This window comes from Panthera pardus, unplaced genomic scaffold (genome assembly GCF_024362965.1).
Source record: "Panthera pardus isolate Hobbes unplaced genomic scaffold, ASM2436296v1 HiC_scaffold_17, whole genome shotgun sequence".
In the NCBI taxonomy this organism is placed as follows: Eukaryota; Metazoa; Chordata; class Mammalia; order Carnivora; family Felidae; genus Panthera; species Panthera pardus.
In genome coordinates, this window is record NW_026526732.1 from 1,804,777 (window position 1) to 1,818,518 (window position 13,742).

Consider the following 13,742-nt stretch of genomic DNA (forward strand, 5'->3'; position numbering starts at 1 on the left):
CTCCCCGTGTCTGTGTCTCTTGGTTTTGTTTTGGTTTGTCTCTTTCAGACTCCACATGTAAGTGAGATTACGTGGTCTCTTCTCCTGTCTGACTTACTTCCCTTAGCGTAACGCCCTTGGGGTCCGTCCATGTTGTTGCAGATGGCAAGATTTTTCTTTTATGGCTGAGTGACATCCCATCGTACGCACATGCACACACACGCACACGCACACACACCCCACTTCTTTATCCACTCGCCCATCAGTGGACACCGAGGCTGTTCCCACACCTCGGTTATTGTAAATGATGCTGCAGTGAACGTGGGGGTGCGGATATGATTTTGACTTCGTGTTTCCGTTTGCCGTGGCACTAATTTGACTGGGAACACTGTGCTAGTTCAGTACTGAGCACACACACTTAACAGTGAGTGAGACAGTGCAGCTTTGCACAGGTCGTGCGATCTGTGTCCTCAGTGAGGTCCGGGATCTCCAGCCTCGTGAGCTGCCTCTGAGTTCTGGGATGTGTCACGAGTACCTTCACAATAATGCATCCTGAAGTCGGCCCCGAACTCCACCCGCACCCGTCTGCCCCCAGCTGTCCCCGCGGCCCCGGTGGCCTCCGTTCCTCCCTTCTGCCCTGGCGCTGCGGCTCCAGGGGCATCCGCAGGTGCCTGGGGTCCTGGGGCGGATGCGGGCGGGTCAGGGCCGGCGGGGTTCCAGGTCCTCTAACAGAACAGCCTGCGGGATTCACGCGCATTAACTAAGGCGGTGAATTCGTTTACGGTCCGAGGGAAAATTCCACTTTCCACAGCAAACCCAAGTATGTTCCCCCAGCTCCCTTCCGTCTGGGAGTCTGCAGTTTGTCTCGCACCGGCATAACCCAAAGTGCACGTGGCAGTTTATTTCCTGCCGACTCTCCCCGTGAGGGTGTGCGCTCTGGGCTCAGGGCGTGCGTCCCCTTTTGCTGGGCCACAGGGAGCAAACAGTGGGCGCTCGGGAGATAATGTGATTGGGGTCACGAATCCCCAGTCCGACGCGGCATGTGAGTGGGAGGGGCTCGAAATCCTCCTACGGATCATTCTGGCCTCTCTTCCGCTGGCGCCTCCTGTTCTGCGAAGTATAACGATTTCTGTTCTGCCGCAAAGTCACTGATAAACTCAGCCGTCCAATCACGGCCGAGAATTAAGAGATGGACCAAGACGATCTCGGTGATTCATTGTACTTACCTGAGAACATCTGGGCCGTTTGCACACAGTGAGCTCACTGATTCGCACACCCCCCGTGGGCCCTGTCCGTGCCGAGGCAGATGGGAGAACGGAAACGAAGGGGCGACAGGAGAGAGACTGATTCACAAGCAGTGACAACCGCCAGACCAGCAGTGGAGACAAGGAAAAGGTAAAAGAGAACGGAACCCGACTCAAGGTGACGTGGCAGCCCGTGCTGCCGTCTGATGGCGCCAATACTGTCACTGCATTTCCGAGCGGCCGGCCGAGCGAGATCCCCCGTCACTAGCGTAGCGGGCAGCCTGGAGGCGTCTCCCGGGCGGGAAGGAGCTCTCCCAGATCATCTCCCAGCTCAGCGGGGCCAGAGGCTAGATCTGTTCCTAGAAAATACCGCCAATTCTTCTAGAAGAAACCACCGCACCCAGGTCCTGGTACTACGGTTGCCAACTCCCACTTCGGGCCTGAAAAGAGAGACGAAGCCGAAACCCTGGGGAAGCAGCTCTTCTTGCGTTCCCCGGTGCTCTTGTCCTGGCGACAACAGTCCGTGGTCACGAGAAGCAGAATTAGAGGAGGGATGGCGGTTGCTTCGGGCGTAGGTTAGGGGTCCAATAATGTCCCTTCTCCGAATAGAGCCTTGTTCACGTCCGAACCCCCAGGACCTCCGCATGTGCCGTTAGTTGGAAAGAGGGTGGCTGCAGACATAATTAGTGACGATGAGGTCGTGCCGCAGCGGGTGGGCCCTGGCCCAATACGACTGGTGTCCTTGTAAGAGGGGGAAAAGAGGGAGGCACAGAGAACACGGCCCTGTGAGGACAGAAGAGATCAGAGCGGGGCGTCTACAAGCCCAGGGACGCCCAGCATCGTTGCAAGGCCCCGGCGGGGAGCGGCAGGCAGGACCCTCTTCCGGAGGGAACATGGCCTTGTCCCCCCACCCTGATAGTGGACTTTCGGCCTCCAGGACTGTGGGAGAATAAACTCTTGCGGTTTTAAGCCACCCGGCGTGTGGCCCTTCCTTCCAGCGGCCCCGGGAAACCGGCAGAGGGCACCTGGCCGCACAGATGCCTTCCACACGAAAGGCCGAGGGGCTCCCGGAACGATCACTTAAAGGCCAGGAAGCTGTCCATAGGGTTGCTCGAAACCGTACCTACCTCCTCCTCGTCGCTTGAGCCCTAACCGCATGTTCCCCGGGTCCACCTCCAACACAATAAACCCAGAAGATGGGAGACCTGGCTCCTCCTCTGCCGCACTTTGCAAAAACCCCAGGAAGCCGGGAGCTGTCGAGCAGCTGAGGCCCGAGGCCTTCACGCCCCCAAATCCTGCTCCTCTGCCCGCATCTGCGGCCCCCTCAGCCAGGGTGCCGGGGCCACACGCCGTAGCCACAGCCCGGATGGTGCCCACGCGAGCCTCCCGGGGCCCCCGGAACAAAGGAGCCCAGCTGGGGCTTCAAGCAACAAAATCTCTTCTCTCACCGTCCTAGTGACCCGCAGGCCGACATCACATGTTGGCAGGGCCCTACTCCCGCCGAAGCCTCTGGAAGAGGGTCCTTTCGTGCTTTGTCATAGCTCTGCTGGCATCGGTGACCCTTGGCCTGCCTTGTAGACGGGCCACCCCGCTCGCTGCCTCCACTGTCACATGACCTTCTCCTCCCTGTCTGTCTCCGTGTCTCCTCTCCCCGTGTAAGGACACCCGTCATACTGACTGGGGCCCGCCCTACCCCAGCATGACCTCCTCTTCACTCGACACATCGGCGAGGACCCTGTTTCTCAACAAGGTCCCATTCACAGGTGCCGTGAAAGGCCGTCACCTCGTCTTTCTGGAGAACACGGTGTGACCGCCACCGCCACCGCCACCCGCCACTGCTTGGCCGGACACCTGGAGGACTGATCGCCTGCAGCCCCACCTCTACCGGGGACAGGACGCAGGAAACGGCGAGATCAGGGCCTCCCGGGCATCGGCACGAATGGTAAGAGGGCAGCGGCCCAGATGGCGAGCTGGGGACTCCAGTCAGGGAGGATGGGGAACCGGACGTGGGCAACACTCTCCTACAGGCTGATCAACAACCACACACGCGCGCGCGTGCACACGCACCCGCACACACACAACCACACACACACACGCCCGCACAAACACACACAACCACGCACACACACAACCACACACAACCACACACGCACATGCACACACACGCACATACACACCCACACACAACCACACACACACGCCCGCACACACACGCACATACACAACCACACGCACGCACACACAACCACAGACACATAACCACACACACAACCACACACATAACCACATGCACACACACAACCACACACACCACACACATAACCACATGCACACACACAACCACACACACACACAACTGCACCCACACCCACATACAACCACACACAATGACACACACACAAAACCACACACACACCTGCACACACACAACCACACACACGTACACACAACCACACACGCCCACACACACACACACAACCACACACACATACACAACCACACACACACAAACACACACACAACCACACACACACGCCCGCACAAACACACACAACCACACACACACACACGCCCGCACACACACACATGCACACACACACACGCACATACACATGCACATACACAACCACACACATACCCACACACACACACAACCACACACACACCCCCCCACACAACCACACACATAACCACACGCACACACACAACCACACACACCCAACCACATACAACCACACACACCCACATACACACATAACCACACGCACACACGCACACACACACCCACACACACACCCACACACACACACGCACACACATATAACCACACGCACACACACAACCACACACACCCGCCCACATACAACCACACACACAACCACACCCACACCCACACAACCACACCCACCCACCCACATACACACACACAATACAACCACACTCACACAAACACACACACACAATACAACTGCACACACACAACCGTACACACACCCACACACATACACACACACACAATTCAACCACACTCACACAACCACACACATACAACCACACACACACAAACACCCACACACACACAACCACACACACACAACCACACACACACAACCACACACACATGCACACACACACACAACCACACACACACAACTGCACACACACCCACACACGACACACACAAAACCACACACACCCGCACATACACAACCACACACACACCCGCACACACACACACCCACACCCACACACATGCACAGACACATACACACACACCCACACACACAACCACACACACAGACACACAACCACACAACTGCACACACAGCCACATACAACCGCACACACACAGCCACACACAACCACACACACATAACCACACACAACCACACACACACACACACACACACACGCACACACACCCACATACAACCACACACACACAATTCAACCACACTCACACAACCACACACACACAACCACACACACATACACACACACATACACACACACAACCACACACACACATAACCACACACATGCACACACACATGCACACACACATGCACACACACACACACATACACAACCACACACACACAACCACACACACACAACCACACACACAACCACACACACACAACCGCACACACACCCACACACGACACACACACAAAACCACACACACCCGCACATACACAACCACACACACACCCGCGCACACACACACACACACACACACAACCACACACATAACCACACATGCACACACACCCACACACACAACCACACACACATAACCACACGCACACACACAACCACACACACAGACACACAACCACACACACACACAACCACACAACTGCACACACACCCACATACAACCGCACACACACAGCCACACACAACCACACACACACAACCACACACACACATACAACCACACACACGCACACACACCCACATACAACCACACACACACAATTCAACCACACTCACACAACCACACACACAAAACCACACACACATAACCATACAACCACACACACATAACCACACACACACACACACAACCACACACACACACATAACCACACACATGCACACACACATACACAACCACACACACACAAAACCACACACACAACCACACACACATAACCACACACACATGCACACACACACACAACCACACACACACAACCGCACACACACCCACACACGACACACACACAAAACCACACACACCCGTGCACACACACACACACACACAACCACACACATAACCACACATGCACAGACACATGCACACACACCCACATACACAACCACACACACATAACCACACGCACACACACAACCACACACACAGACACACAACCACACACACACCCACACCCACACACACAACCACACAACTGCACACACACCCACACACAACCACACACACACAACCACACACATGCACACAGACACACAACCACACACACACACACACCACACAACTGCACACACACCCACACACAACCACACACACACAACCACACACATGCACACACACAGCCACACACAACCACACACACAACCACACACACACACACATACACCCACACACAACCACACACACGCACACACACCCACATACAACCACACACACAGCCACACACAATTGCACACACACAACCACACACCCACACAATCACACACACAACTGCACACACACACATACAACCACACACACGCACACACTCACACACACACAACTGCACACACATACAACCACACACAAACACACACACAACCGCTCACAAGCACACACAACCACACACATGCACACACAACGACACACACATAACCACAACCACATACATGCACACACACAACCATACATGTACACACAACTGCACACACACCCACATACAACCACACACACACAACCACACACATGCACACACACACAACCACACACACACAGCCACACACACAGCCACACACACAACTGCACACACACATACAACCACACACACACAACTGCGCGCACACACACACAGCCACACACACAACTGCACGCACACACAAGCACACACACACAATCACACACACACAGACAACCACACACAACCACACACACACATACACACACATAACCACACACACAACTGCACACACACACAACCACACACACACACATAACCACACACACACAACCACACAAAACCACACACACACCACCCACGACTGGACAACACATACCCTCAAGGCATCATGACACCTGGACCACAGCCTTTCTTGAAGTTTCTGGAACGTGCTGGTCTGTGATAACCTCCCCAGCACCAAGGCCTTTGCCAGCCATTTGTGCTTCTCGAGGGAGCTCACGGGTGGCACGGACCATCTTCATTTAAGTGGATCCTTGCTTGGTCACCCTTGCAGCTAAAAGGGAATCGAAAGGGGAGGTAAATTAAGACCGACAGGAGCTCCTTTCTGTAGAGTGAGGTGCCTGGTGATTTGCACCTGTTTGACATTGTTCAATTGTACCTACATACTGTCTTGCCGTGTAGAAAAATGTCGAAAGGCTAAAGCTGGCATAGCCCTTCCTGTGTCAAGCACTTTCTGAATGGCTTATAAATATTTGCTCAATGAGTCCTCAGACACCCCTATAAGGAAATACTATTATTAACCCCATTTTACAGATAGAGAAACAAAGGCAGTGAGTCAGGACACCGACGGTCACACAGCAAGAAGGTGACAAAGCCTCAAAAGTCAGGCTCCAGAATCCATGTGCTGAGTCACCAGAGACTGGATACTTCCTCTGCCAATTTTCACTCTGGGCTGATCACGTGACTTGATGGATGGTTTTGAGAGGTATAGCAGTTCGATGGTACAATTCAAAGTGGCTTGCTAATATATTCGCTTATTCAACAAGTTTCTGCCTGCTGACTAGTGAGACTTGCTCACTAGGTGTGGAGTCAACAGCAAACGGCAAATGCAGACCGCGGGACACGACGGAACAGGGAGGACTGTCCTCTGCTTGTTTAGCCGTGCCACCTTCCCCGGGCGATTGGATCCTCTCTGCCTCAGTGTTCTCCCCTGTGAGATGGGAGGGCTGGTTTCTGCACTGCAGAATTCTACGTAACGGCGAACATTCTGGATGGCGGGCATCGTTAAAGACAGCCGGTGTGCAACTGTTAGGCTCTCGTGGTTGAATGGGGGGAGACACAGAATTCACGCTGCAAACGAATAATGGAGGTTTGAGCCGATGTTCAGTGTCCAGAGGAGGGTGACTCACTGGAGTTGGAAAAGGCTTTGCCTGAGTGGCTACTTTTGAGTGTGGCTCTGACTTGTGAACTTACTCATGAACACTATTCTGGGTGGTGGGATTTCAGCAGTAAACGAAAGACAAGAATCCCAGCCGTGGAGGGGCTTACACTCTAACGGGCCGGGGTGGATAGGGGGGTCATAGCACATCGAACAACCCCCCTGGAGTACTAGATGATGACGCCCGTCTGGAGAAAAACAAGCTGGGAAGGGACAGGTGTGGGGGCAGGTGGGAATAAGGAGAAAGAGGGGAGGCTGGAGCCTGGAGCCACTGCCTCCGGTGACCTTGCCAGTGCCCTTGCAGGGATGCGTGGGGCAGCCCAGCTGTGGCTAGAGCGAGCTGCACCCGAGCTCCTCCCCACTGCAGGCCTGGGTGTGTGTGTGTGTGTGTGTGTGTGCGTGTGTGTGTGTGTGTGTGTTCTAGCTGTTCCAGGGTTTGGGCCCATCAGCCCTGACTCCTAAAGGTTTCTGCGGGAAAGTCACCAGGCCAGAGAGGCCCCAGGTCAGCCCCAGGTGTTGATCCATGGTGACCTTCAACCTTCCTGACCTCACTCCAGCCCCTCCCACGGCCGGGGTCTGCCTTTGTCTCCGAGAACAATCTCAGCGCTTCCTCGGGGCCAGCCGTCCTCGGGGCCCCACGACTGCAATTTTCGTGCCCACGGCAGTGGGGCCTGTGCCCAGCACCCCGCATAACTCACTGGGCTTGGCCCGCCCCTCCCGCGCACACTGTCCCTCTGGGGGTCCCCGCTGTCTGCGCAGCGCCTGCTGTCCAGGCCGTGAGTCCCGGGAGTGGGGGACTCGGAGCCCTGGCAAGTGGGGTTCGGCTCGCGCCCAGCGGCGGGAGTGCGCCGGCTCCAGGGGCTTCTCCGAGGCCGCGCTCTCACCCTCCGCGCCCGGGACGACCCCCGGTGGTGCTGCAAGCCCCCGAAACTGCAGCCCTGGGAAGAGGCAATCCGTGACTGCAACCCGGGATGGAGCGCTCACTGAACAACGCGACCCTGGGTCGGTACCACTTCGGTCTGCTGCGACCCCCGGGCGCACAACCCTGGGGCGCACAACTCCGGAAGCCGAGAGCCGCGCCCTCCCCTCTAGCTCGCAGTGGGGACCAAGCGGGGGCCGGGCGGGGCGGAGCGGGAATAGGACGGGAGGGCAGGTAGGGGCCGGGGTAAGGTAGGGAGGGGAGGAGTGGAGGAGTGGAAGAGGACGAGGAGGGGATAGGATGGGGGCGGAGCGCGGCGGGGAGAGGCCGAAAGAGGAGGGGAGAGTTAGGGGCGGGGCCGGGATGGCTTGGGAGGGGCGGAGCGGAAAGGGGAGGGGAGGGGGAGAGGGCGGGGCCGAGGCGGGGGGCAGGGCTGGGTAGCGAGAGGGCGGGGTCGAGGGGGTTGAAGAGAAGCGGGCCAGGGAGGGGAGGGGCCGGTCCGGGAGGGGAGAAGACGGCGGGGGAAGGGGGCAGGCCGGGGCCGGGAAGGGCGGGATGGGACCCCGGAGGGATGGGGAGAGGACGGGGCGGGGCCGGGATGGGAGGGGCCGAGGCGGGGGCAGGGCAGTGTAGTGAGAGGACAGGGTCAAGGGGGCGAAGAGAGGCGGGCCAAGGAGAGGAGGGGCCAGGGAGAGGAGGGGCGGGGCCGGTAGGGGAGAACCGAGGGGCGGGCCTGGAGAGGTAAGGGCTGAGAGGGGCCGGGAAGGGTGGGGTGGGACCCCGGAGGGATGGGGAGGGCACGGGGGAGGGATAGAGCGGGGTCGGAAGTGGGGACGGGGCGGGTCAGGGAGGGGAGGGGAGGGAAGGGGAGAGGACGCGTGCAGGGGCGGGAGGGACGGAAGCCCCCGCCCACCGCAGCCAGGACGCGCCGCCTCCGCTCGCCCCCAACCGCCGCCCGCGGGGCTGGCTCCATTCAGACCGCGAAAAGCGGCGGCCGCGTTCACGCCGCTGCACCAGGATCCTGACCTGGACCCCGACCCCGACCCCGACCCCGACCCCGACCCGGACCCCGACCCCCGCCCAATCCCAGACCCCGACCCGGAACCATGAGCCCAACCCGGACTGAGACCGCGACCCCCGCAGGTGAGCGCGTCCGTCCCCGCCCCCCGTGACCCCGCCCACGGCCGAGCCGCTGGGGGACACGGGCACCCGGCCGCGGACTGTCACCTCGCCGCCGCCGTCGCTCGGAGTTCGCGCCCCGAAGTCAAGCTGAGGACTCGGGACCCTCCCGCGGGGCCACGGTCGTCTTCTGACTTAGAGGTGGGGTTGGGGTCCCAGCTCTGCGGCGCCTTCGTCCCCTACCCTGCCTCTTCCCCCGACCCCCTCCCCCCCCCCCGCCTCTTACCCTCCCCACCGTCCCCCTTTGCCTCGTGGACCCCGAGGCAGGTGCAGGGACACCCGGGCTGCGCGGCCCCTTTAGTCTCCGCGCCGCGCGCTCGACCCCCGCGTGGCCTGTATTTGGGTTTTCCGGGCTTGTTTGAAGACAGCTGGGCTCAAAGGTGCCTGAACAGACGGAGGCGGCTGGCGGGGGACCCGGGTCTTCCCGCCCCCAGAAGTTTCCCTTTGCAACCTGATGTGGCTGGTGCTCCTGCGAACGGTGGAGGGGAGACGGGAGGGCTCCGTGACTTAATTCCCGCCCGAGGTTTCAGAGGGCGCAGGGGGGCTCAGGAGCCGGGTGGGGGTGTTCGTACAGCACGGATTTGTCTGCCGCGGTACAGGTGCTGCCTCTGTTTAGCGAGTGGCTTGTGGGGGTGTCACGTTTGGTTCTGGGGCTCAGGATTCTTAAGAAGATTGCGCCCCAAAGAGCTTTCCGGCCCTGAATCACTTGCTTCAGTTCTGTTCGAAGCACAGCCTAAGGCTCAGACTGCACCCTCTGAGCTTGACGGGAAGTTTCCTTTCCGATTCCAAAACGAGTGGAACGTCCGCTCTCCGTGGGCAGGACCGCAGGCCTGGAGCGCGTCAGACGACACCTGACACCTGCTGATTAGTGTGGTTGTCACCACAAAGGTGCTGTGGCCACCTGGCCTTAGCTCTTGCCACATCTTGTATGTAGAACGTGGGCTGTGACCGTGGGCACCCAGCCCAGGGGCAGGTGACCGGGGCGGCAAGGCGGGCCTGGGCTGCCAGTGGCCCTTCCAGCCTTCCCCCCGCACCTCCCCCAAGCCCCGCGAGCCTGCGTCCGCACACTGCGGCCTGCACGTGTGGGTTCGGGGCGCCCTGGCCAGGAGGCTGGTGTGTGTAGTCATCACGACACAGCACCGACGTTCTAGTGAGCACGGCCGACTCTGCCGGCACCGGCCCGGTGCCGTAGGGGTGTCGGCTCCTTAATTCCGGCCTGTGCTCCTCCAGCTGCCTGCGGGACCCGGGGCTCTCACCGTCCTGCTGATGACACCTGGCCGGCACCCCCCCGGGGGAGCCCCCCTCCTCTGGGAGCTCTGGAGGCACCGTGGGCGGAGGGGTTGGGTGAGGGCTGGCCCCCAGGACACGGCCCCCACTCCTGGGCACGGCTACAATGTTGACAAGAAGCCCAGTGGTCCCCCGAGGGGGTCGTTCCCTGAGTTCCGTCCGCGGTACCCAGGGCGCCAGATCCTGCCCTTGGGGCCAGGCGAGCACGACCCCAACGGTAACCGCGGGAGGTGTGCCCACGCCTCGCCCGCGGGAAGGAGGCCGACTGTCTGCTTCCAGGAGCCGGGCCCTGCCCGCCCTGTGCCTGCTGTGTGGCTCGGGGCCACCTGGGGACGCGCGCCGCTCTTGTGGGTCCCCCTCACCTGCCTTCGTGGCTGGGACTGACGTGGGGGCCCCCGGAAGAGGCTGGGGGGGGCGATGAGCGAGGCACTATTGACCCTGAAGCGAGGTCTTGGCACACGTGTCCGTGGAGCATATGCCATGTGAGTGAGTCAGGCTGCTGGCAGGACGCACAGGTGTGTGCAGAGGGGAGGTGGGGGCCGTGGCGGGGCCCGTGCGCCAAGGACGGTGCCCCATGTGGCCTGTCGCGTGTCTGCTGAGCGGCTGGGCCCTGGGCACCTGCCCGAGGAGCCTGGGTCACGCTCTGAAGAGACCCACGCACACCCGCGTCCGGCTCTGTGCTGATGGGGCAGAGCCTGCCTGGGATTCTCTCTCTCTCCCTCCCTGCCCCCTGCCCTGCCCACACACTCTCCCTCTGTCCCTGCTCCTGCCCTGCTCCCTCTCTCTCTCTCTCAAAATAAATAAAATAAACATTAAAAAACATTAGAAACAAATAGTCTGGCCCACACATAGGTACAAACCAAACAGTACCTGAGACCCTTCGGGGGGTCCTACCTGTGGGGGGAACCCCACTTTCGGGGGCTGTTCCCCTCCCCCACCCCACCCTGGGCACGGCAGGGTCACTGCTCTGGGGGACTTAAGTGCCCCCAGGGTGGCACTCAAGTGTGCTTTTGTGAGGGAGTCTGGATGCAGAGTCCTGGTGCCCGCCCTCCGGCAGAGGGTGTGACCCGACAGCGGGCACCCCCTCGGCAGAATCTGGGCCCCGGGCTGGACGGAAGCGGCACCCACGCCCACCCGCCGCTCTGTCACCTGACCGAGGGGACGTATTATAGAGTTTCCTTCCCAGGCTGCGGAAGCTCTGTCAGGCATTGCTCAACACGGTCTAGGGGCCTTGAAGGCGGCTCACCCCTCCTGGCCGCAGCCCAGGGCCCCAAGGCCGGCCTGCCCCCTGCAGCCGCCCAGCTCCGGCACTTTCCCTCCTCCCCGTGACTGTGCCCCGGGCTCGGGCCAGGTGACCCCCAGTGAGAGGTGCTCCCCATACTCTCCCAGGCCCTCCCCACCAGCTCCCACGTGCACCTTCACAGACTGCCCTCTCTGAGCTCTGAGGGTTCGCTGACACCGCTCTTCCTTTGAGTTCCTGGAGAAAGAGGATGCGTGTGCGTCGTCTCTGGACCCGGGTCCAGGCTTTCAGGTGGCTTCTGTGCCACCTGAAGATGTCCCCCGGAAGATGTCCAGTGCTGGGAGAAACCAGAGCTGCGCCCTGGGAAGCACCCAGGGGAGCTCTGGTCCAGAGGCCCCTGAGAATGCAGGACCCGGCCTGGGGGGTCAGGGCTGGGAGGTCCCCGGCCTGACCAAGGGGCGCACCTGGCACCGTGGAGGGGGGGTGTGGGGGCAGGGCGGAAGCACAGGGCAGCCCAGTTTGCTTCTAGCCTCGCTGACCCATGTGTTCCTGGGCAATTCCCTTACCCTGTTGGGCTGTGGTTTCCTCCAAATGTAAAATGGACACAATACCGGCCTTTTTGTGTTATGGGGTTGTGTATGTGAGAGATTTGGGAGAGTTAAAGCATAAATATAAAATACTCTTGAATAAAATGTGAGGTTCAGTGTCAGGCGTTGGCCAGGCTCCTGGGCGGTTAAACCATAGCTGAGAGGGGAGAGGGGGTTCAAGGGCTGCTAGTCTGGGGGAGCTAACTCCCCAAGGCCACCCGCTAGTGACAGGGGTGGGGGACACGGTCACCTGTGCAGCACAGACATGTCTTAGGAGTGTCCCGACGGAACACCAGCAGCTCCGTGCCTGACGAAGGGAACAGGGGACACAGGGAGGCCAAACCCTTTCCATTTCGCCCTCCGACAAAAACGGGTTTGTTTGCCTCTTTAGTTCGGACTGATCTGCACCCGAATTCAGCTTCCTAAGAGGTCACAGAAAGCTCCGGGTCGTCACAAAGAGCAGCTCTTCTGGTGGCTGTGGACAGAATCTCATCATGAAGGTTCAGATGGCATTTACTTTACTCCAAACAAGTGCTCAGTCCACGGAGCCTCCAGAGACGCTTTCGCCTCTAGACCCATGCTTTGCGCGTGGCAAAGACCCACGAGCCTTGTCAGACGTTCTGTACACAGACTGTGACTGTGTCTCGATTCCCAGTTCTGGGAACTTCCACCACTGCGACCAAGTGAAAGCCTCGGAGTTGGTCCAGAAAAGCTGAGCAACCTCGTAAAACAACATAAATTAGGAAGGAACCTCGTGTGGTCTACTCTGACATTTCCATTTGAGGCTGGACATAGTCAAGTGTAACGTGAAATGTGTTGGTTCATTGCAAATTCGAAATGTGTTGGTTCACTGCAGTTGACAGGCTGGGAGAAGGGGGAGAGCATGTGTGACGACCGTGACCTTGAGCTCGGAGGCAGGGGGGCCTGTGTCATGACTGTGACCTTAACTTCAGAGGCAGGAGGGCCTGTGTCACGACCGTGACTTTGACTTC

The 13,742-nt window shown here is 59.3% G+C and overlaps 2 long non-coding RNA genes across 2 annotated transcripts; one reads left to right on the forward strand and one right to left on the reverse strand.

Annotated features, from left to right (window-relative positions):
• Positions 1-662: 662 nt before the first annotated feature.
• On the reverse strand, positions 663-8,818 carry LOC109245435 (uncharacterized). The gene is made up of 3 exons (XR_008422810.1): positions 8,237-8,818; positions 6,477-7,450; positions 663-2,006 (listed from the first exon to the last, which is right to left on the reverse strand). It is a non-coding gene; the product is annotated as an uncharacterized LOC109245435 (long non-coding RNA).
• Positions 8,819-9,329: 511 nt separating this feature from the next.
• Positions 9,330-13,504, forward strand: LOC128777608 (uncharacterized). The gene is made up of 2 exons (XR_008422809.1): positions 9,330-9,600; positions 13,142-13,504. It is a non-coding gene; the product is annotated as an uncharacterized LOC128777608 (long non-coding RNA).
• The last annotated feature ends 238 nt before the right edge of the window (positions 13,505-13,742 follow it).